At 35.5% G+C, this 24245-nt stretch overlaps 1 pseudogene; it reads right to left on the reverse strand.

The window, feature by feature from the left end:
• Positions 1–22336, reverse strand: part of LOC141519418 (vomeronasal type-2 receptor 26-like) — a 33741-nt pseudogene extending 11405 nt beyond the window's left edge.
• Between the last annotated feature and the right edge of the window lie 1909 nt (positions 22337–24245).

Here is a 24245-nt window from a genome sequence, read left to right on the forward strand (position 1 = left end):
TATGATGGAAGGATGCTTATGACTCTTGAGAATTGCACTTCTATCAGGATAATTGAAAGGAGTATAATTTGATAGTGAAGTAGGTATATGACAAAAAGGTAGAACATGGACAAAAGATTATATTGTGGAAAAGAAGGTAGAGGTAGCAGAAGATAAATAACAGCACACAAAGAGGCACAAAAGATCTAATATAGCAGAGGGGGAAAAAAGGAAAGATTGAAAACCATCTTTATTTAAAGTTTTTTTCAGAGGAAAATGGAATCAGTGCAGCTAACTTCTTGGTTTCTCTCCATTAGCTTGGCTGTCTTCTACTTTCTATCATTTTTCTACCATCTAGAACTGTGATCTGATCTATTCAGTCATTCTCTTTGAAACAATCTAAAATCTGAAAAAATTGAAAATAATAATTTTTTTCTATTAATCACTTTTCCCAACCAGGGACAGATTATTCTGATATTTGATTTTCTTGAAAAAATATGCTTACAGGATGGTTTGATGCTTCTGTGGTTGGTTTTTCGGTCCCTTAATTGGTCTCTATACAAAATCCTCCTAATTAGTATAATTATTCTTTTTGCCTACATAACTGCTAGCTGGAAATTTCCTACCTGTCTCAGGAAGAATGATCTATTGATATGACAGTTAAAATATGTTCTCTGTAAATTTAGCCTGCTGATAATTCTGTACCCAGATGGTCTCTCTTGTTTTATAAGGATATGATGATGACTTCCTAAGTTCTGGTTTTCCCAATAATATATGAATGATGCAGTTTCCAATAGTGAGTTCCTCTGCATTTTGAAAACTGTATGCACCATTGAAGCCAGTATACACATGTACAAATATCACCAATGCATCTTAGCCATAGATGTTGACAGAAGTAAAAAAATAGTTGATCAATCAGAAACCCTGGAAAAGATATTTTTGCATTTTCAATGGCACGACCTAGACAATTGGAAAGTCCTGAATTGCAATAGATTTAATCAAAATTTCCTGACATATAGATACATACTCAGAGATATATGCAAAAGAAAGACAAATAACTTCAGCAATGATGCTATATCAAAGTTGAAATAAATGCTTAATGTATGAGGTGATATCATTGTTTTGATACAGAATAAAATGTAAACAAAAATGAAAAAAAGATACAGGGACCATAGTGGGGAATAAAAGGTAGAACTGAAGATTTAGATCATTGCTGCAAACATCTATAGAACAGATAATTGAAAATTGAATGCTTACTGTGTGCTAAATCCAAAAGTGTAAGAGAAACATTACCTTCCAAGAAAAAATCTGATTTTATTTGAAGTTCTGATGTCTCTTTTACTTCAGACTGGAGCATTTGATGGAGAATATTAGCCAATACATAAACCACATTGTAAATATTAAAGCTCAGTTCTGTTATAATCATATCAAAATTTGTGGAAGATGAATCTATTAAGGAAACACCATCTGTGCACAGAATATACAAAATTGTAATATGTCTTTTTTTCTGAAAGTGTGCAATTAAAGACTAATTCCCAGAAAGACTTTAGAAAATGTCCTGTGTTAAAACCAGGATTCAGGCTTCTTACAAAATCTTTGAAACCAGGAATGCCTATCTTGGAATGAGAAAATTAAATTGCTCTTTGAAAATGACTCAACATTTTAAATTGAGAAACTAGAGAAAAATCCAAAGAAGAGGTCGTCACCAACAATTTCCTCTGTAATTCAAAAAAAATTGCAATATAAAAGAAAATTCTAGAAGGAAGTCTCCATCTCCACAGACAAAAATTACATTTGATGTTGCATTATTGATCCTCAAAATGAGTTCAAAATCTTTATCATGGGAAAACTTAAAGCTTTGGGGCACTCTTTCCTTGAAAAACACACATAGATCATTTCTGACCATCTTCTCTTGCAGGTCATTGAAGAAAATTTCCCCTCTTGGATTATCTGAAAGCACCAGTCCCACCCAATTCCAATCAAAATGGATCATCAGTTGGAGGAATGCAAGGTGAAGATTGGATTCCTTGAGGCCTATCTGATAGACATAAGGATATTGGATTTTGTCAGTCAGGATAAGATCAAATGGACCATAGCTGATCTAAAAAATAAAAAATAAAGAATATTTGAATAGTAATTTAAGTATCTCCAGAGCAGGAATTTGTTCTCCTTTACATTTATATATCAAATAACTATCCAAGGTATACACAGAAGAGGTAATGAACAAATGCTAGTTAATTTTAATTTATAGTGTGAAATAAAAAAAGACACTATAATGGTATGTAACAATTTCAAGGAAATTCTTAAATTTTACCTGACCAAGGATCCTTTCTCCAATATCTTTATCAAGCAATTACTGTCTGCTTGAATCTTTTCAGTGGAGTAAAATTCAGTTTCCTCTGAAAAGAACATGCCTCTTTTAGACACTCTACCAATTAGCATCTTTTTCCCTTAACTTCATAACGAAATCAGCCTCTTTGGAATATTGTCTCATTACTCCAAGTTCTTTTATGTTGACTTAAGTCAAACATTATTCCAGTCTCCAGCATGAATCTGTTAATTATTTTCACACAGCTGCATGTTTTCCCTTACTTATCTCACTTTTTCTTCAACTTAAAACATCAATAATTTCTTTGCCCACCATTTCTATGTCATGATTTCCATTTTTTTCATGGTTCCACAGGTATTTATTTGTCTGATATCAAGAATTTTGCCCCAAATCATGTTATAGCATCAAATGTTCTCCAACCCATACCATGTTTGGAGATAGAGACCTCTTCCCACTGAAATCTACTGCCAAGGTTGGCACTGTCTATTACCCATACCCTATGAGTAATCATTCTATGAGATAAATGTTGAGAACTAAAATCCCTGATCTCTAACCAAAGAAAATCAATCAGCATCAAACCTTCAGTCAACAGATTTCTTCTGCAGTGTATTGGGGTTGTAGCTTTTCCTCCCCTAATTATATAAGAATGAAATAAAATAACTAGGTTTTTTTTTATGTTTTTGCAAGGCAAATGAGGTTAAGTGGCTTACCCAAGGCCACACAGCTAGGTAATTATTAAGTGTCTGAGACCAGATTTGAACCCAGGTACTCCTATCTCCAAGGCCAGTGTTTTATCCACTGCGCCACCTAGCCACCTAGCCACCTACTAATAGCTTCTTTTTCTTTTAGGTTTTTGCAAGGCAATGGGGTTAAGTGGCTTGCCCAAGACCAAGCAGTAGGCAATTATTAAGTGTCTGAGACCGGATTGGAACCCAGGAACTCCTGACTCCAGGGGGTCAGTGCTTTAACTAGTTCTAAACTACGACTTTAATTAGATTCCAGAAACCCAATTAGCAAGGATATATTGATCCAGATTCCCAAAATAGTGTCATTGTGAATTGAACACCTCCATGGTTAGTTGTTTGAGACAACACAGTCTCATTCATTCTAACATATTTTCTCCATAAAGAAGGAAGGTGAGAACCTAGGTCAAGGTTACTTTCTCAATTCCATGACATGTAATATCATCAAGTTATTCTTAAACTTGAAGCTATGGGGAAAATGTATATTATTGGACTGACAATTATGGTCATTTTGTCCTCAGAAGAGCAATTATGAAATGACTTTCATTTATATCCCCAATCAGAAAGTAAAACTATTCTTTTTCAAGGAGTTGCAACCTGCTCTACCTGCCATAACATATTCCACCATTTCATTGCTCAGATCTTTTCAAGATAATGATGGATAAAGATAGAAAAGAGATGAAAGAGTCTGGGGGTCCTGATCAAAAACAAGATGATTTAGAATTTTCAAAATTTTATATAATAGGATCAATTGCTGTGGCAAAAAGCAATAAGAATGACAATATTTTTTTACCTCTTAACTCTGCACTCTAACTTTGAAAGATATCTAATAGCACTGAAAAATTGATATTTTGATTTTGAGGTTGTTAAGTCATATTTGATTTGGTTGAAATTTGTTTTGTAATTAAATGATGATGTAATGAATTGGGTTTGCATGTTAATTGAAACACATGAAGCTGAAAAAATGCTAGCAAAATTCAGAGAAATTTAAATTGTAGTCTCGTTTAAGAGATATATTTACTGCTTGGTCTTAAGCAAGTTATGTTTACTTGCTTCAGCATCTCATCAATAACAAGGAAGATAGTAATGCCATCTGCCTCTCAGATTATTTGTGAGAATCAATTGATGGAATGCTTGTAAAGTCCTTAACATATTGACTGACATGTGATAAGGATTATATAAATTTGACTATAATTATTATTATTAATAACATTATTTCTTTAATGGAATATTATTTATTTTAGATTTTAGTATCAAATTCAAGAGGCAATAAGATTAATAAGAAGTTAGAGAGCATGGTGGGTTAGGCTGGATAATCAGGAAGGCCTATCTTCAAGTGTTCAAATTAGGCCTTAAATACTTATTGTATGATCCTGCGGTAATCACTTAACTCTGCCTTGGAGTGAATATTTACTCAAAAAGACCAAAGATTCCTGCAGCATCCATACCAAGTCCAAAGATTAGTGCTCCTCCATCCAGATTGTCAACAAACATTGTCTTTTATCAGATCATACCATGAGGTGAAGTAGTTCTAGAAAAAGCAGGTGAGAAGGATGTCTCTGTATAATATACCCTTCACTATAATTAACATAATACACAAGTCATGCCAAGGTTATCTTGATTGATGTGATATTCTTTGAAATTGGAACTGCTATTATCATTTTTATGATTATGATTATGATTATTACTATTACTAGTAGTTTCTTAAAATGAGCCAGAGAAAGAAATGGTAAACAACTCTAGTATCTTTGCCAAAAATACCTCAAATGGTTCTAAGAGAAGATCAAAGGACAGATGATGGAAATTGACTACCATTTTAAGAAGTGAAAAGGAGAAAGGGAGGGAGAAAAATTTGAAATGCACAATATTATAAAAAAGAATCTCATGGGGCAGCTAGGTGGCATAGTGGATAGAGCACTGGCCCTGGAATCAGGAGGATCTGAATTCAAATGTAACCTCAGACACTTAATAATTACCTGGTTATGTGACCTTGGACAAATCATTTAACCCCATTGCCTTCCAACCTCTCCCCAAAATGAATGCTAAATTTTTTCTTGACCAATATTTGGAAATAGTATTCAAAATCCTATGATTTTAAAACCAAATATAAGCATCATGAAGGAAGGAATTTTTTTTTATTTCCCTTTTGTTTCTTCAGTGGCTGACATGACCCTTGTATATAACTGGATCTGAGAATGTGACCCTTGTATAAGAGTTGAATCAAAATGATGCAATATGATACTTTATTTTAATGGGAATAGAACTCCAATAGAGCATTTTGATCAAGGAAATTGTATAGTTAGATTAGTGCTTTCAGAATTTCATTTTTGTGGCTTTGGGTACAAAAAGATCAGAGAAAACCTTGAGACTAGGAGAAAAAGAATGAGAAACCAGTGCAAAAGCTGAGGTGAAAAAGAACTGAAAATGCACACAGTTGAGAATAAAAAGGTGGAGATTTATCAAAGAAAATATTTTAAAATTCTTTATTATTTATTTTCCAACTCTATGTAAAGATAATTTTCAATATTCATTTGTTTACATTTTTCTTCTTTCCATTTTTTCCACATGTCACCCTAGGATAGTAAGTAATTTGTTATACATTATATATGTAAAAATGTGTTGTGCAAATTTCCAAATTTGTCACACTGAGGAAGAATAAAAAAGACCAAAAAAGAGAAAAACCACAAAAAAAAGTAAAAAAGCAAGATACAGTTTTAAAAATGTGAAAATAGTCTGCTTTGTTCTGCAATCAGATTACATAGCTTTTTCTCTGTATGTGGATAGCATTTTTCATTGCAAAGTTTTGAGAATTATCTTTGATAGCCATAATGCTGAAAAGAGCTAATTCTATCAAAGTTAATCTTCACACAATGTTGTCCTTAAGGCGTACAATTCTGTCCTGGTTCTGCTCACCTCTCTTATCATCAGTTTGTGTAAATATTTCCAGCTTTTTCTTAAATATGCCTGCCCATTGTTTCTTATAGAGGAATAATATCCTATTATATTCATGTAATGTAATTTGTTTAGCCATGCCCTAATTGATGGGCATTCCCTTAATTTGTAGTCCTTTGTCATCACAAAAAGAGTTGCTTTAAGCATTTTTGGCTATGTGGGTCCTTTTCTATTAGTGGTATTGCTGCATCTCCAGAATGGTTGGATAAGTTCACAACTACAACACCAATACTTCAATGTCTCAGTTTTCCCAAATTCTCTCCAACAAGGATCATTTTCATTTTCCTTCTGATTAGCTAATTTTGTAGAGTGGGGTGGTACTTGAGAATTGTTTTAAATTCCATTTCTCTAATCGATAGATATTAAGAGCATTTTTTCATAAGAGTAGAGTTTTAATTTCTTCTTCTGAACACTCCCTGTACATATCATGTGAAATTATCAGTTGGGGAATTACTTGTCTTTCTCTCTAATGGTTTTCTTATGCTATCCACTGGAGGGTCCACTGGGACATAGGATAGAACACATATGATTGTTTCTGTTTAGGAATTAAAATGATATGGGTAAAGGGGCCTTTTGCTGAGAAAGTTCCCTGTTGTGGTGCCAATTGGCAATTTCTTGCTCTTTCAAGTCTGGTTTTGGAGAGTCATCTGGGAGCTCTGTGAGTTAGGTGATTGATTTTTATGCATCTGAGGATAGAGTTGAACCAGGATGCACTTGATCCAAGACACATTCTCTATCCATTTTGTTATGACTGCCACAATTGTCATTATTTATAGATTAAAAATGAAAGGGAGGCACTTAGGTGGTGCAGTGGATAAAGCAGTGTCCCTGGAGTCAGGAGGACTTGAATTTGACCTCAGACACTTAATAATTACATAGCTGAGTGATCTTTGGCAAGTCCACTAATCCTGTTACCTTGCAGGAAAAAAAAGAAAGGAAAGTGAGAGGTCACTGATGGTACTCCAGTTCATAGAATCTGGCAGGACAAAGTCTGGGACTTAGAAGCCTGACCTCTTTCTTTTTATCCTTGACCCTGGCAACAGTTTTGAAACTTTTCTTTCTTCTCAATGCAGTTGCTGCTCCTTACTCTTCTATATTCTCTTTTTATTTCTTTAATTTTCCAGCCTGGAAAGACCGACATGAACTGAAGGTGAGTGAAATGAGCAGAACCAGAAGACCATCGTACACCCTAACAACATAGGTCATCTATGATGGACTTGTTTGTTTCAGCAGCAATTCTCAAAGACTTGTGTTGAAAAATGCCATCCATGCGCGCGCACACACACACACACACACACACACACACACACACAGAGGGAATTGAAGAGTTTAAATCCAGACTAAAGTCTATTATCCCAAGTTTTTAAAATTTGTCTTAGATGTTATGCTATATGTTTCTCCCTAATGTTTTTTCCCATCCATTTGGATTTGATTTGTTTTTCACAACATGATTAATATGGAACTATGTTTAGTTTAATTATACATGTAGGTCCAATATGAAATTGCATTCTGTCAGGGAGAAAGGACAGGGAGTGAAAGATAAAATGTAAAACTCAAAACTTTGCAAAAATGATTGGTGAAAACTACCATTGAATATTGGAAAAACAAATACATACACATATTTTTAAAATAGTTTAGTTTCCCCTCACTTACATGTCCTGTTCTCTTTCTAGAATATAGATAGAGTGCAGCTGGTTTTCACATTCTTGCAATTCACCATCTCCAATTCCCCTCTAGTATTTAGGCATCAAGTGGCCTGTGGTAGTTAGGGTGAGGTAAATGCCTAAAGCTTTCATACTACCCCATTGTGCCATGGATCTTTAGCTATGAGATGCAGGCAATGGGCCTGGACTGATCAATAAGGAAGTTTGGTAACTTCTAAAGAACATCTAAGGAAGACAGCTCCTCTCCTGGAATATGGGCTCACCTTGGTTATTGGTGTCCAATCTCCTACACCTTTGGACATCCTAGTCTGTTGTCCAGGTGCGGAGTCTAATGGGCAAGTCTGTGCTTAGCAGTTGACATCTGCTAAATATTCTAATGTTTCCCTTTCACCATCAACCATCCTCTCTTCTTTGATGACACTGGCACAAAATTTCTGTGGAAGAGAACATGAAGAGAGGGAAAGTTCTCTATTTGCTGCAAAAGGGACAGGCAGGGGACCAATGAGGGAGATAATAGGGGGGGGCTGGGGTTGAGAAGTTGGAACAGGGTCAGCCTCCCCTACAGTTACCTTCCAGGGTCAGTTGCCCCAGGCCTGCTAGATATGAATTTATGATGTTGGTATTTGCTACCTTGCAGGTTGCCCTCTGGATGACTTTCTTTCTCTATGTGGAAGAAGTCCCTTCTACTGAAACATTCAATGAAGGGTTGGTGATTCAGGGCTCTGGTATTGATGAGGCCAAGTTACTCATCAAATATTAGATGTAGCATTTAAACAATGAGTTCTTCAAAGTCTTTCCATGTTCTTCAAAACTTGAGAGTTTTTTTTTTTTGCCTCAGGTTTAGGCGAACTTGAAAATTCACTTGGAAATCCAGTCCTTTTTGTATCTCCGTTTAGCTTCCTTTTTCTTTTGGATTTTTTGGATTTGAAGGGAATTGAGTTTATCTAGAACTATTACTTATTTACAATTTGTTCTTATGGACATCTCAGTGGTTCTACTTCCTTTTATCCCTCTAGTGCCTTCTACTCTCCTTCCCCAGGGACTCAGAACTGTCCAAGGGTACCTACTCCTCCTCCTTCAGATCTTCCCACATGACCTTGATGTGTAGCGTGCTACTCCTTCTCTCACCTGTCCTCCTCTGTATGAGCAGGAAAAGGAAATACCCCAGCCATACTGCCAGACATGACTTTTGCTCAGAGTCCAGAGCCACACTCTACCTTGGGAATCAATTTGTAAAACACTATTTTCTGCTATTTTCTTTTCCTCATTCTCTGCATTTGACACTAAGATACTTGAGGAACATAAGTTCATTAGGCACTCCCAGGATTTCTTCCACTAAAATAAACAAAAATAAAAAAAAATCAGAATTGAGAAATATTCATTAAGATCAAAATGGTGTGAAAGAACTCAAGAAACCTTTAATGGTGAAATTCTCCTTTTAGTTATTGTACATATTAAATGTCAGCAATAAAGTTTTACAACCAAGTTTCATGGTAGAATGAGGAGGATTTTTGAAACCATAGAGAAAACAATTACTCCTATATTATTCAGCATATTTGAAGGTCCTTACAGAAATTGCAATCCATCAACCTATCACCAAGGATTTACATATAATAAATAAAGGCCTGGAGATAGCAATTTAAATTGGAAGGAATCTCAGAGAGCCTCTGATCCAAATCCTTTTTATAGAGAGAAGCAGAAGGTAGAGGTTACATATATAGCAGAAGTTTTATTTAAATATATCCAAATGAATTAAATATGAATTCTTTCAACTTCCCACACTCCAGTTCCCTTTCTTTACAAAGTATTGTGAAAAAATTGCTTCTTAATCTTAAATTCCTGAGGAAAAAACTGATCTCTAATTAAGATTTTTAAGTCTGAATGTTAATCTCTCCTAAGGTTCCCAAGGTTTGTAGTCTCTCTAGTTATAAACTGAAGACTGATTGTCTATACAAAACAACCTCTCCTCCTGATTGTATCTACAAGTTTGGCTTCACCAGTTGTGTAAACAGAGAAAGACCATCCTGAAAAAGGAGGAAATTATTTTGGTTATCACCATAAGAGATTTAAATAAATTCTTATACTTATAACATCTTGGAAATGGAGAAATCTCAGTGTTTTATATGTCTATTACATATCTGTTAACAATATAAAATATCAAGTCAGAAAAAGAGACAGTAGTCCTATGCTTAATTGAATCTCTGTCAATTCTGACAAAGAACAGACTTTATGGATGCATTAGATATAGATGGATTAGATATGTATAAAGCAATCACTGATACTTTTAGGTACTAATGTATAAGGTGATTGGTGGGTCACCAAAATTATACAATCCTCCTGGTGAACCAAGATGGGGGAATAAAGGCAGGGGTTCTCCAGAGTTCTCCCCAAGACCACTTCAAATACTTTAAAATAATGGCACTAACCAAATTCTAGAATGGCTGAGTTGGTATGAGTTGGTATGAGTTGGTCTCAGGCTATGGAAGAATTCAAAAAAAAGAATTTGAAAATCAAGGAAGAGAGGCAGAGGAAAAATTAGGATGGGAAATGAGTATGATATGGGAAAATCATGAAAATCAAGTCAGCAAGTTTGATGGAGGAGACACAAAAACAAAGTGAAGAAAACATTATCTTAAAAACCAGTTTGGGTCAAATGGAAAAACAATCAATGATGAAAAGAATGCCTCCAAAAGTACAATTGACCAGATGAAAAAGGAGATACAAAATCTCTCTGAAGAAAATAATTCCTTAAACTGCACAATAGAACTAAGGGAAGTTGATGACTTTGTGAGAAATCCAGAAACATTAAAATAAAACCAAAAGAATGAAAAACTAGGGAAAAGGGTGAAATATCTTATTGAAAAAATCCCTGAACTGGAAAACACATCCAGGAGAGATAAATTAAAAATTAGTGCACTACCTAAAAGTCATGATCAAAAAATAACAGACTAGAGATAATATTTCAATAAATTCACTAGGAAATCTTCTTTGATATCCTAGAAGCAGAGAGCAAATTAGAAATGGAAAGAACTCAGCAATTACCTACTAAAAGAGATCCCAAAATGGAAACTGCCAGGGATATTATAGCCACATTTTAGATCTCCCAAATTTTGATCAAACTATTACAAGCAGCCAGAAAGAAGCAATTCAAATATTTTAGAGCTGCAGTCAGAATAACAAAAAATGTAGCAGCTTCCATCTTAATTAGGACTCATATGACATGAAATATGATATTCTAGAAGGCAAAAGAGCTTGGATTTCAACTGAAAATCAGCTATCATCATTCCATAAGACATCATGAGATATGGAATTTCAGAAAAGCCTGGAAAGACTTGCATGAATTGATGCTGAGTGAAATAAGCAGAACAATAGAAACAATATACACACTCACAACAGCATGGGGTGATGATCAACTATGATGGAATTGTGCATTTCAGCAATACAATAATGAAAGGTATTTTTTAAGGACTTGGATTGAAATATACTATCTTGGGGTGGCTAGGTGGCATAGTGGATAAAGCACCGGCCTTGGAGTCAGGAGTACCTGGGTTCAAATCCGGTCTCAGACACTTAATAATTACCTAGCTGTGTGGCCTTAGGCAAGCCACTTAACCCCATTTGCCTTGCAAAAACCTAAAAAAAAAAAAAAGAAATATACTATCTATTGCCAGAGAAGAAACTATGGAAATTAAATTATAACCAAAGCTTATTTTAAGTTTTTAAATGTTTTATTATGTATTATGTCATTTTTTCTCACTAACGTTTTCTTTATTATATTTGGATCTGATTCTTCACTCACATGTTCATAATCAATCTATGATTATATAGAGAGAGCTTTTATGAGATTGCTATCTGTTGGCGGGGGAGAGAGGGAAGGAAGAGAGGGAAAAATTGCAAAAGTAAAAACTTTGCATATAAAATAATTGGTAAAAATGACCATTGTATTTGGTTGGAAAAGCAAATAAATGAAATATTTAAATTAAAAACAGATATAGACTAGGCAATCAATGCAATTTTCCCAAAGCTTTCACTGGTCATCTTCAGGATACTAGAATAGACTCTTCCACCTGCGACCTTGCTCTTGATGGTTACTGATGATGTTTATCAAGGAAACCTGGAGAGTCTGAGTCCAATCAAAAACTGGCAGCCCTCCCTCCTTTGACAACAGTAACATGTGCATTTTATGAGGCAAATAAAACTCTTTTTTTTCAAAAATGGAGAAGCAAAAAAACACAGGAAATATCTTTTAATATCTTTACTAGGTATCTATTTAAAATTTTAATCAAAATCCTGTCAAACATTCTACAGGGATTCATCCAAGACAGACCAAGACATCCAAGTTTTTAACTTATCAAACTGTTGGATTTACATCAGAGATACAAAAAATACTCAGCAAGAGAAAAAAGTCACAAATACAATATTTTTCCCTTCTAAAAATACCACAAAAAGAAATGTAAAAGGATCTTTTAATAATATAATAACTCATTTAAAAGTAGAAATTGATGGAAATTGAGGGGTTAAACAAGTTGTGGTACATGCATATTATGGAATACTATTGTTCTATAAGAAACCATAAATGGCTGGACTCTAGAGAAGGATGAAATGAATTACAGGGTCTGATGTTGAGTGAAGGAAGAAGAACCAAGAGAATAATGTACAGATTAACAACAATTTTGTGAGATGATCAATCCTGATAGATGCAACTCCTTTCAGTAGTTCAGACAGCTTGTACAACCCTATTAGACCAGCTATGGACAGCTATGGACCAGTAATTCTCCATCCAGAGGAAGAAAAACAAAACAAAACAAAACAAAAAATCCTTCAGATTCTGATGAACACTTAACTCTATTTTTAAAAAAAAAGATACCTCATGGATTTCTTTCCCTTAATCCTAATTCCTCATATGAAAATGACTAATCTGTAAATGTGGTTGTACATGTTTATATATGTACAATATTAATACATGTATATAGACAACGTTAACTTGAGTGTTTACCACTGAGGGGAGGAGGGTGGGAAGGGAGAGTAGAAGGAAATTTTGTACCTTAAAAATATACATAGGCATATAGATGAATGTTGAAAAACTTTCTTGACATGTATTTAGAAAAAATAAAATTCAATAAAAAGTAGAAATTGAATGTAAAATAATTTAATATAAATTTTCTCAATAACTATTGGAATAAATGTAAGTTGACAAAGATCCTGTTTAGTAATCGATATGGTGCCAGAACTGGTTATAAGAGCATTGAAATTAGAAAAATTAAGAGGGTTAGGACAGAAAAAGAGGGGGCAGAGCCAAGATGGCAGCATGAAGGCAGCATTTCCTGGGAACTCCTTCCTCCAAAAACTCCCAAAGCTGTCAAATCATGACTCTACCCAAAATGTAGAAGAGCCGAACCCACAGAAAGACCAAGTGTTACATTTTCCTAGTCCAAGAAAACTTATAAGCTGCACAGGAAAGGTCTGTTTCATCGGGACCAGGAGTTGGAAAAATGCCCCGGCCGCAGCACAGCCCAGGCCAGGCCAGGCATCACCACCCAGAACAGCTTGAAGGGGGTGGTAAGAGAACTCTGCTACAGCAGAATGAGTGTGGAATGAGGACCACTGACTGCAGAACCTGCACCAAGAATTGCGAATCAGGGGAAGCATCTCCAGAGCACAACCCACAGATGATATAGGGGTCAGGGAGACAGCAGAAATCTCTCTGCTCTCCCTGGGGCAGGACTCCACTCTTCATTCACACTCAGATCCAGTCTTCCATAGTAAGATAGCAGGGACCCTCCTCACAGCTCCAGGGCAGAGGGGAGTGACTATGTTCATCTGCATATCAAAGCACAGGCAAGAGAACCTGAGACCTTAGAGGAATAAAGGTCCCAGGAATAAATGTCTCAAAAAAACCCCAAAGCCTTGAAAATATTATGAATTGGTCTTAGGCTGAGGAAATGCATAAACAACAGAAAAAGAAGAATGTGACCATAGAGAATTACTTTTGTCCCATGGAAGATCAAAATACATACTCAGATGATGACAAAATCGAAGCTTCTGTATCCAAAACCTCCAAGAGAAATAGAAAATGGGTTCAGCCTATGAATGAGCTCAAAAAAGACTTTGAAAAGCAATTAAGTTAGGTAGGAAAAAAATTGGGAGAAGAAAGGAGAACGATGCAGAAAAATCATGAAAACCAAGTCAACAACTTGGTGTAAGAAATACAAAAAAATACTGAAGAAAATAATATGTTAAAAAATGAGTTTAGGCCAAATGGGAAAAAAAAAAGCAAAACAAAAGGCAAATGAGGAGAAGAATGCCTTAAAAAGAAGAATTGGCCAGTTGGAAAAGGTGATAAAAAAAAGCTCTCTGAAGACTGATGACTTTGCAAGAAATCAGGAAGAAATAAAACTCTTCCAAAAAACTCAAAAATTGGAAGAAAATGTGAAATATACCATTGGAAAAACAACTGACCTTGAAAACAGATCAAGAAGAAATAATTTAAAAATTATTGGTCTATCTGAAAGCCATGATCAGGAAAACAGCCTAGACTTTATTTTTCACAAAATAATACAGCAAAATTGCCCTGAGATCCTAGAAGCAGAGGGCAAAATAGAAACTGAGAGAATTCACCAGTCACCTCCTGAAAGAGATCCCAAAAGAAAACTTCCAGGAATATTATAGACAAATTCTCAAACTCCCAAATCAAAGAGAAATTCCAAAAGCTGCCAGAAACAAACAATTCAACTACTGAGGCTCCATAGTCATATTACACAGGATCTGGCAGCATCTACATTAAGGGTTTTTAGGCATTGGAATATAATATTCTGGAATGCAAAAGATCTTGGTTTACAATTGAAAGTCAACTACCCAGAAAAACTGAACATCCTCTTTCAGGGGAAAAGAGGGATTTTCAAAGAAACAGGGGACTTTCAAACTGTCCTATTGAAACAGCCAGTGCTGCTCACAGTCTGATCTCCAAGTACAGGACTCTGGTGAACCATAGAGGTAGTGAAAGAAAAGGACTAACTATAAGGAACTTAATGATATTGAAGTTTGTATTCCTGCATGGGAAGAAGATATTAATAACATATGAACTTTCTCATTTATAAGAGATTATTGGACACAGGAAGGAGTGGAATATAATGGTATAATATAGTAAAAAGTAAATGGTATAATATAGTAAAAAGATGGATTCAATGGGTGATAAAGGCAAGTACTGGGAGGAAGAGAAAGGAAAGGAAGGAGCTAAGAAATTTCCCATAAGGGTCAAGAAAAAGCTTTTTCAATGGAGTGGAATGGGGGAAGGCAAAGGGGAATGAGTGAGCCTTCATTCTCATCAGAAATGGCTCAGAGAGGAAAGAACATACACAATTAATAGGGTATAGAAATCTGTCTTACTCTAGAGAAAAATGAGAATAGAGGGATGGGATAAGGGGTAAATGGGGGGAGAGAAGGGGAGAATAGATGATAGAAGAGAGGGAAGATAGAAGAGTGGGAGAGGGTACTCAGATCCAACCCACTTTTGGATAGGGCCAGGATGAAAGCGGAGAGAGGAGAGAGAGAGTAAATGAGAGTGGGGAGGAAATAGAGTAGATGGAAATAGTTTTAGATTAAACTTTTGTGTAGAAGTGGGAAAGTGTACAATTAAGATATAAGAGCAGGGAAGCATTATGCATTCCAATAGTAGTAAAATACTGGTGAATTCTTCTTGAACTGATTTTCATCATAGTGAACAAGGGGATGTTCCAGATAGTTAGAGGGATGACTAAAAAAATGAATGAAAGTAATTGAATAAGTGCAATACAATTTTAAATCAGAAAATATCATTTGAGTAAGTAAAAGTCACTTCAGGTGAAGATCCTCCCCCACACCCCATTTAAAACACCATGGAAGAAGAAGGCCTGTTTATCTTTCAGGACCCACTTGTCTGGTTGGAAATCTGCCCTTCAGGACATGGCTTGCCATCAAAGCAGCAGATGTCACAAATGCTATTGTTAAATCCAGGGCCACAATTCAAATTGCACATGGAAGTTGGAGTCTGTGTTTAAACCACAGGAAGGGAGAAAATGTCACTGCAAGAATGAATGCTGAAAGGCAATTTCATTGATACCATAATGATTTATATCTCTGCTATGGAAGACCTTTAAAAGAAAGTAGTTCCATTTCCACTGGGCAAGGATGATCTGTTTCTCAGTGGAGAATTTTCCCCTATGTTTCCATCTTCCTCTCCCAATTATCTTTTCTCCAATTAACCCATACAGTTTCCCTACTTGGCATAATCAAACCCTTTGACATTTTTTTACTGTAATATATTGCTGGAATATTGTTTTTTCCCTCAAAGTAACAATATATCTCAAAACTTCACTCTGTTTTTGAATTGTTAAAAATGAAACCAATCAATTACCACATAAGATGACATATTTCCCCCAAAATTTCTGTTTTTTTTTTATTTTCATAAATTTTCCTGAATTTTTCAGGAATTCAGGGAATCATGACTTTGTAGACTAATGAACTAATTTAACAGTTAATTGATTAATTGAATCAAAGTAAAAATCTGATTTATTCACCATACTTATTTATAAGTTTATAGCTACAACCTTCTCTGGGAATCATTTTTAAGACTTGAGTAAAATTTATCAAATCCCACTGATAAATGAAACTACATAGATTCACTTTTGACAGAATAATAACTAACAATAATTAAAAACAATAGTTAAATTAAGAATCTCTGTTCCTTCTTGGGAACACAAACTCAGGAAAAAATAGTTATGCAATTGTAAGATTATAGATATTGGGGAGTCATCCATGCACTATGCCACATCTAGGAAGGTTTTTTCCCACCCTCCACCCTTTGTTATATTTCACATTTAACAGGTTGATCTGGTATATTTAAAGATTCTCTTAGCATAAAAACATTCTTGTCACTTTATAACTTAGCTGAAAAGATTTTGAAAGTAGGATTGGAAAAAATGAAATCAAAGTTCTCACCTACTCACACCATAGAAGAAGAGTAAGTAGATGCTAGTGCCCTAACATAGTAATTTACATTGTCTATGAGGAACTTCTCAGTACCACTGAAGAAACATCAATGTTTAGGACTCTAAAAAAGGGAAAGCGATAAAGTTCTTATCCTCTGGCCCCTTACCATTGTGAAATCTGCTGGTCATTCCATGTCTTCTTCGTTAATGTGGAGTCCTTGACCATGGGACATTACTTCACCCACTTTCACTAGTGTCACAGTCTCATCAGGGAATGATTTAAAATGCAGGATGTCATGTCTCAGCAGTCAACCTGGCTCCATCCCCACATGCCTCATCATTGGTATTATGGATGGGACTAATGCACTTCAGGAAGTGATGGAGTTGAAGACCAGAATAAAAATTTCTTAATACTTGGGGAAAGAAGGATTCATGTCCATGTTGCATAAATGATTACCAACATAAAACAGACTCTCAATGTGGAGCTTCTAAAAGTAATCCTACTCTTTTCTTCAAATTCTTTTTCTTGAGCCACAGTCTTTCCCCCACCCCCTAATTTCCCATAGAAAATAAAACAATGAAATAGATACTGAATTTACTTCAAAAGAGATTTCACTTTACCTGCCAAATGTCTCTGATGACAAGAATTCCAAATTCTTTTCTAAAACCTTTGGTTAAGGCAACTAGGTGACAGTGGATAGAGCACTGGCCTAGAGTCAGGAGGAGCTGAGTTCAAATTGACCCAGAAGTTTATGAATTACCTAGTGGTGTGACCTTGGGCAAGTCACTCAATTCCATTGCTTTGCATAAAAAATAACAAAATAAAACCTTTGGACACAGAGAATCAGGTAACTTCTTCAAGTAGAAGCTTGATCCTTTGGATTATATTGTGAGACCCTCAAAAATGGAGCTTACTTTTTCTATTCATCATATCTCCAGACCTTAGGTAATTTCCTAGCACAAAGTGGGTGCTTAAGAAATGTGTATTGATAGACGTATTTTTAGGGGAAATCTTATTCAAGCTACAAAAATATCTTTAATAAAAATGTCTTCTGAATAGTAGTAGTGCTTCTTAATTAGAAGGGTTATAATCTTCAGGAATTATTTCCTTAAATGCCACACAGAGACCGTTCCTGACCATTGCTGTGTTTAGATCATTGAAGAAACTGTTCCCTTTCATGGTGTCTGAAATAATTAGTCCTACCCCAGTCCAGTCAAAGTGTAGCATCGATTGGATAAATTTGAGGTGAAGAGTGGATTCCCTGCTCCCCAACTGATAGACATATGGATACTTGGACTTCTCAGAGAGGAGAACATCAAATGGAGCATATGTGATCTAAATGAAAAACAGATAAGATTTGTAGGGTGATTTAAGTTCCTTCAGAAAAGGAATTTATCATCTTTTACATTTGAATATGAAGCAACTCTCAATGACTTCAAAGAGCAGATCATGAAGAAGTGCTGTTAATTTTCATTTATAGTTTCAGGTCACAGAATTAAACTGTTACGGAACATAACAATGTGAAGAGAGTTCTGAAACTGCACCTGACCAAGAATCCTTTCTGTAATGCCGCCATCATGCAATTACTACATCTGTGCTTGAAAACGTTCCAATGATGGAAATTTTTAGATCACTGTACTGATTGGAACATTATTTCTTAACTTTGTAGCTTAATCAGTCTCTTTGAAACACTGACTCAAAGTTTCTGCTTCTTTCCTTGTTACTAAATAAAAAAAAAACATGCTTAGAGCCTTTTTCAGGAATCTATTAGTTAAATATTTGAGCACATATAGATATTTTCTCTCTATCTCATCTCACCTCTTCTTCATCTAAAATATCAACAATTCTTTTTATTCAGCTTTTCTGTGCCATTTGCTCCAGACTTCTCATAATTCCAGGGAGAATGGTATTTCCCTGATACCCAGAATTATGTCCCAGAGCTTGCTCTAGGAGGAAAAGTTCTCTAGCCCAAATCCTATCAGAGATGGTTATGTAAATCTCCTCACATTGAGCTCTATTACCAAGGATGGCATTACACATCATGCCTATGTTATTAGTAATCACTTTATGAGAAAACAATGATATCCTCCTCCATGGTCACGCTCCAAAATGCTTGATCAGTAAACAAAAAAAAAAATCTACTAATGTCACACATTCATTCAGGCATCACATTTGTCAGGCAAGAGATTTTTCAAACCCGAGTGTCTGTTATATCCTTCATACCCAATTTTCTAAAAATGAGATAAAGCAGCTGCTGCTGAACTCTAATTTCAATCAGGTCCCTACTAACCCAATCAGCGAGGATATCCTGTTGCAGATGCCCAAAATGGTTTCATTGGGAAATGTACCCCTCCTCTTCTACCCATGGCCAATATTTGGAAGAATAAAATTTGATGTTAGCATCTTTCATGTCATTTAGTAAGAAGTTAAGAACATTAGAGGAATGAACTTCCCATCCCATGTCGTAGCAACAGGTAATTCTTAAACATAGATTTATGATAGAAATATATAAAATAAGTCCTATAATCATGGTACTTTTGTCCTCAGCAGAGCAATTATAAAATGACTCTCTCTTATATCCCCTGTCAGAAAGTTAATCCCTTTTTCAATGAATTGCAGAAAGAATCTTCTCTCTAATTGATTAGAGAAATTCTAATCATTAAAATTTCTATGAAACAGTATCCTACACCTATCAAATTGTCTACAATGAATTATATGAAAGGTTAAAGGGGAAAATGCAGTATTGAAGTGGAAAAATTGTGATATTAATATAATATTGGATAAATTGTGAACTGATCCAACCATTTTGAAAAGTCTTTTGGAATGATATTCAAAGAGGTATAAAGCAAGTCATCTGTATACTTTGACTCAGCAATACCAGTATTGGATCAATTTTCTAAGGCAATCAGAGCAAAAAGAAGCATTTATATTTTCTAAAATATTTATGGCAATAAATAGTATCTATCTCAAACCATCAAGAAATACTCTGTATAAAGAGGATAAACTTGGACCTTTTCTAATAAGATTGGGGTAAAATAAGGGTGCACCACCTCTATTCTGTACAGTATTGAAAATGTTAACTGCATCCAAGAGAGGAAAAAGAAATAGTAGGAATTATAATTGGCAATGAGAAAGCAAAATGTTCATTCTTTGCAGATGATTTAATGGTATATTTAGAGAAAGTTAGAAAAAGCAAAGTATCAGGATATAAAATAAACACATAAATCATCAGGATTTTTATATATAAACAGCAAAGCTCAAGTGCAAGAGATAGAAAACAAAATTTCGTTTAAAGTAAATGTAGATAACATAAAATACTTGGAAATCTAACTCACAAGACAAATCCAGAAACCATATGAATACAGTCACAAAATGCTTTTCACCTAAATAATGGCAGATATAAAGAACTGGTGAAATGTCAATTGTTTATGACTAGGCTGGGCAGATCTAATAAAAATGACAGTTCTATCCAAATTAAATTACTTTTTCCATCCAATACCAATTAAATTATCGAAAATATTTTGTAGAGATAGAAAAAAATAGTAAGAAAATTCATCTGGACCAACAAAGAAGGAAACTGATGAAAAAATGTAAAGAAAGTTACCTAATTGTACCAGATCTAAAACTGTACTACAAAGCAGTAGTCATCAAAACTGCCTGGAATTGGTTAAGAAATAGAATAATGAACTAGTGAATTAGAATAGGTTCAAATGATACCACAATAAATTACAAGAATAATCTATTGTTGGGGACAGCTAGGTGGCGCAGTGGATAGAGCACCAGTCCTGGAGTCAGGAGTACCTGAGTTCAAATGCGGTCTCAGACTCTTAATAGTTATGTAGCTGTGTGACCTTGGGCAAGCCACCTAACCTCATTTGCCTTGCAAGAACCTTAAAAAACATAATCTATTGTTTTACAAACCCAAATTCAATGACTTCTAATAAAAACTCACTACTTGACAAAAATTGCTGGGAAAACTGGAAAATAGTGTGGCAAAAATCAGTCATAGTCCCACCTCTAATACCCTATACCAAATAAGATCAAATAGGTAAAGTATTTAGATGTAAAGAGTGATACCATAGCCCAATTAGCAGATCAAGAAATATTCTATCTGTCAGATTTTTGGAAAGGGGAGAAAAAATGTAGCGGGAAAACTAAATAATTTTTTTTTTTTAAAATATAGCACAAGACCAATTCCCTAACTCTCCCACAGTACGCAATAGAATAGAATAGCAAGCACACCTGAACTAATTCTTGCTCAGACAAGTCAATATGAAAACAATGCCATAGGAATGTGGACCTGGAACCTCAGACTATAAATCCCAGAAGGGACTTTTGCTAAAGCAATGCATTTTATGATGAAGAATGCTGTCCATCCTCAGAGAAAGACTTGATGGTGTCTGAAAGCAGATGAAGCATAATTTTTATACTTTATTTTTCTTGAGGTTTTGTTTTGGGGATCTATATTTTCATTCACAACGTGACTTATTGAAATATTTTTCATGTCTATACATTTATAATATATCAAATTTTTTGCTTTCTTAGTGATGAGATGAGGTGGGAAGAAGATAGAAAATTTGAAACTCAAAGTTTAGGAAGAAAATTTAAAAATTGTTTCTACATAGACATGAGAAAAATAAAATAATTAAAATTTCAATATAATCAAGTTGACATTGTGCTACACAAATAAAAGTAAGACATAGAAGGGGACCTTTAGTTGGACAGATTTTCACTTATTTAAAAACCATGCTAGTTAAACCAATAGAGCGTCTCCTCATCTAGAGTATGGGATAAGTTTCCTGATGGAAGGGACTCTTTCCCTACATTTTTTGCATATTACTTTGTAAAGACAGTGCCTGGAAATTCCAGATAAATGTTAATCAACTCATGACCACTGTACCCAAATAGATCATAAAAATTTGTTGCTTTAAATTAAAAAGAACATACTGAATGAAAATGAGTGACCATATTGGATTTCCTTACCTGTAGGGTAAATTTGTAGAGCTTTAGGATGGTGGCCATGGACATGGACAATGAAGCTGATATCCCTCCAATGACAGCCATGGAGTTGGACTGCAGCTATAGTGAGGGATGATTGGACCCCTCCCTGACATCCATATCAAGGAGCCTTCCACAGCAAGGTTGTTTTTATGAAAGTCACTGACCACCTGGTATCCCAAGGTGATGTTGGGCAGCAACTGAGGGTTCTTGTTGATCTCATCCACGGCAAATAGGAAACGTTTGCCTAAACTAAGAGGAAAAATGTAAATAAAAATGAAAATAGGTAAAACTCTATGTGAATAGTATTATAGTGGACAGAGTGTTTGATATGGAGTCAAGAATTCCAGTATTGATTTCCAGCCAAGATGACGGAGAGAAGCTGGGCCCTGTGCTAAGGTCTCCTGATCTTCCCTCACTGATAATATGAAACAAAACTCTTAACAGAAATCCCATCAACAAATCCCAGAAAGAGAAGCTAGGTGAAGAAAACTGACTCCAAGGTTTGTCTTCCAGGATTGTGGGTGAACAGACACTCTGGGGGAATACAGGATGGGGTGAGAATGGAACTGGCCTGACCAACCACAGAGGCATGAGCCAACTGGGGAGCAGAGGCTTTGGCTGTGGGACTGACAATCTGTGGTGCTCTGGCAGGGCGCCTGAGCTCCTCTGGTCTGGAGGCACTCAAGAGTCCAAACCTTCATCTCAGCTGAAGCCTCCTCCCAGAATGAACAGACATAGCCCACCTTCCCCCATGCTCAGGGGTGGCATCAGAGTTCCATCAGCTGTGAAGGAGGGGAATTACCTTGCCCCAGGGCATAGCCCACCATTGTTCAAAGCAGCTTCACCCACCCACTCCAGGCCAAGAGAGAAGGACTCAAATCAAGGTTACAGACACTCCAGAGAAAGCACCAGAACCCCCTAATGGTCAGCCCAGGTGGAGTTACTAAACCCAGTGAGCAAAGCCTCCAGCACCCCTACTGGCCAGCTGGAGATATTACATGAAATGAGTAAAGCCTCTAGGGATCCCAACACCAAACCTCTGTGAACCAGCCCCTCCCCCAAAACAAGATCTTAGGAAAATGAAGAAAGGCCAGCAGAAGGGGGAAGGGGACAATAGAAAAATTCCGAGAAGGAAAAGACTCTGCTACTAAGTAATATCTCTTCTAAATTTATACAAGTAAATTTCCTTCTTTCAGCCACAATAATTTATGCTGGACTGTATCTCCTAAGTGTTCAGAAAGTCTTGCTATAATGTTAAATAGTTTTGAAGGCTAAAATTTTATTCCCAAATATAATCTGAGAATCTGATGCTGTTATCTCTGATGACATTGGAATAATCTACTAAAGACAACTCCAAAATCTAACTGGATCACTATGTCCCCATCTACAATTTCAAAAATTTCAGAGAGTGAAGAAAGAGTGATTGAGGAAAGGAGAGCAGGGCAAAATGATTGGAGATAGTATTGAGAATTAAAAGGATGATATACAAACCTAGCCTCTAAACCTTTAAAAGGATTCTTATTAATGAGAAGGCTTATTTGCATTAATGATTATCTCAATTATAGACAGCTTTGCAAGACAGTAAGTGAAACAATTCATAATACCATTCGATTTTCATTTGCTAACCTGTAGCACATGACCTGCACACTGTCTACTGATTGTTACTCATTAGAGTTTTCATTTCCTAGACATAAAAGAATTGAAAACTCCATACAATAAATGAAATGGTAAGATTTACTTGGCACTTTGGACACTGTAAAGTTTACATTTAGTCTAATTGTTCTTAGAGCCTATTAGAGTCTATAGACAAAGATAAGCAGTTGGCCTTTTCTGTTGGTACCCCCTTCAGGCAGATCAAGTGTGGAGCTTTAGACTGAACTCTGGATTGAGAAGAATATTCTGAATTCATTTTCTTTTCTGATGCCTAAGATAGTTAACTTTAGATTTTTCCCCCCACTTGGTAGTATAAAGTCATAGAAAATCCCCTCCTAAATCTTATTAGAGATTAGCATTCATAAGTGACCTAGAGAATTCCTTCATCAAATATGGTCCAATAAAAATATTTCCTATATGATTTGTCAACAATAACTGATTCTGAATTAGGCCCATTTTGAAACTCAATAAATCATAACTCTACCAACAACCAAGTAAATCATAAATAAAGGTGATTATTTCATTAATCCAAAAAAAAAAATAAAACAATCACTTACTGGCTTTCTACATAAGTCAACTCCAGATGATGTTTAAAGTCTTCCTTAAGAACTTTATCTTCTGTCTTCAGAAACAAGGAGAAGAAGCCCCCTATGACTATATCTCCTTGTTTTCTATATGTTGGATTGTGAGTTCTTTCTATATGACATGGCCTTTTCCCCATCTGGCACTCAAAATGTACCAGAGACAAAAAGAAGATCAAACATAATCTGGGGAGCAAGCCCCAAAGTTTTTCCAAGCCCATGGCCAACATCCTAAATCTCTAAAGTGCCAAGGAGTAGGATAGCATAAGGTGATTTGATGTCATTGTTAATGCAACCATAGGCCTACTCTTTACTGCTAAACATTTTTCTTTCCTAATAGATGCTCAAGCTTTGAACAGTGCTTGTCAATTGGCAA

The sequence above is a fragment of the Macrotis lagotis genome, chromosome 3, assembly GCF_037893015.1.
Source record: "Macrotis lagotis isolate mMagLag1 chromosome 3, bilby.v1.9.chrom.fasta, whole genome shotgun sequence".
Classification (NCBI taxonomy): Eukaryota; Metazoa; Chordata; class Mammalia; order Peramelemorphia; family Peramelidae; genus Macrotis; species Macrotis lagotis.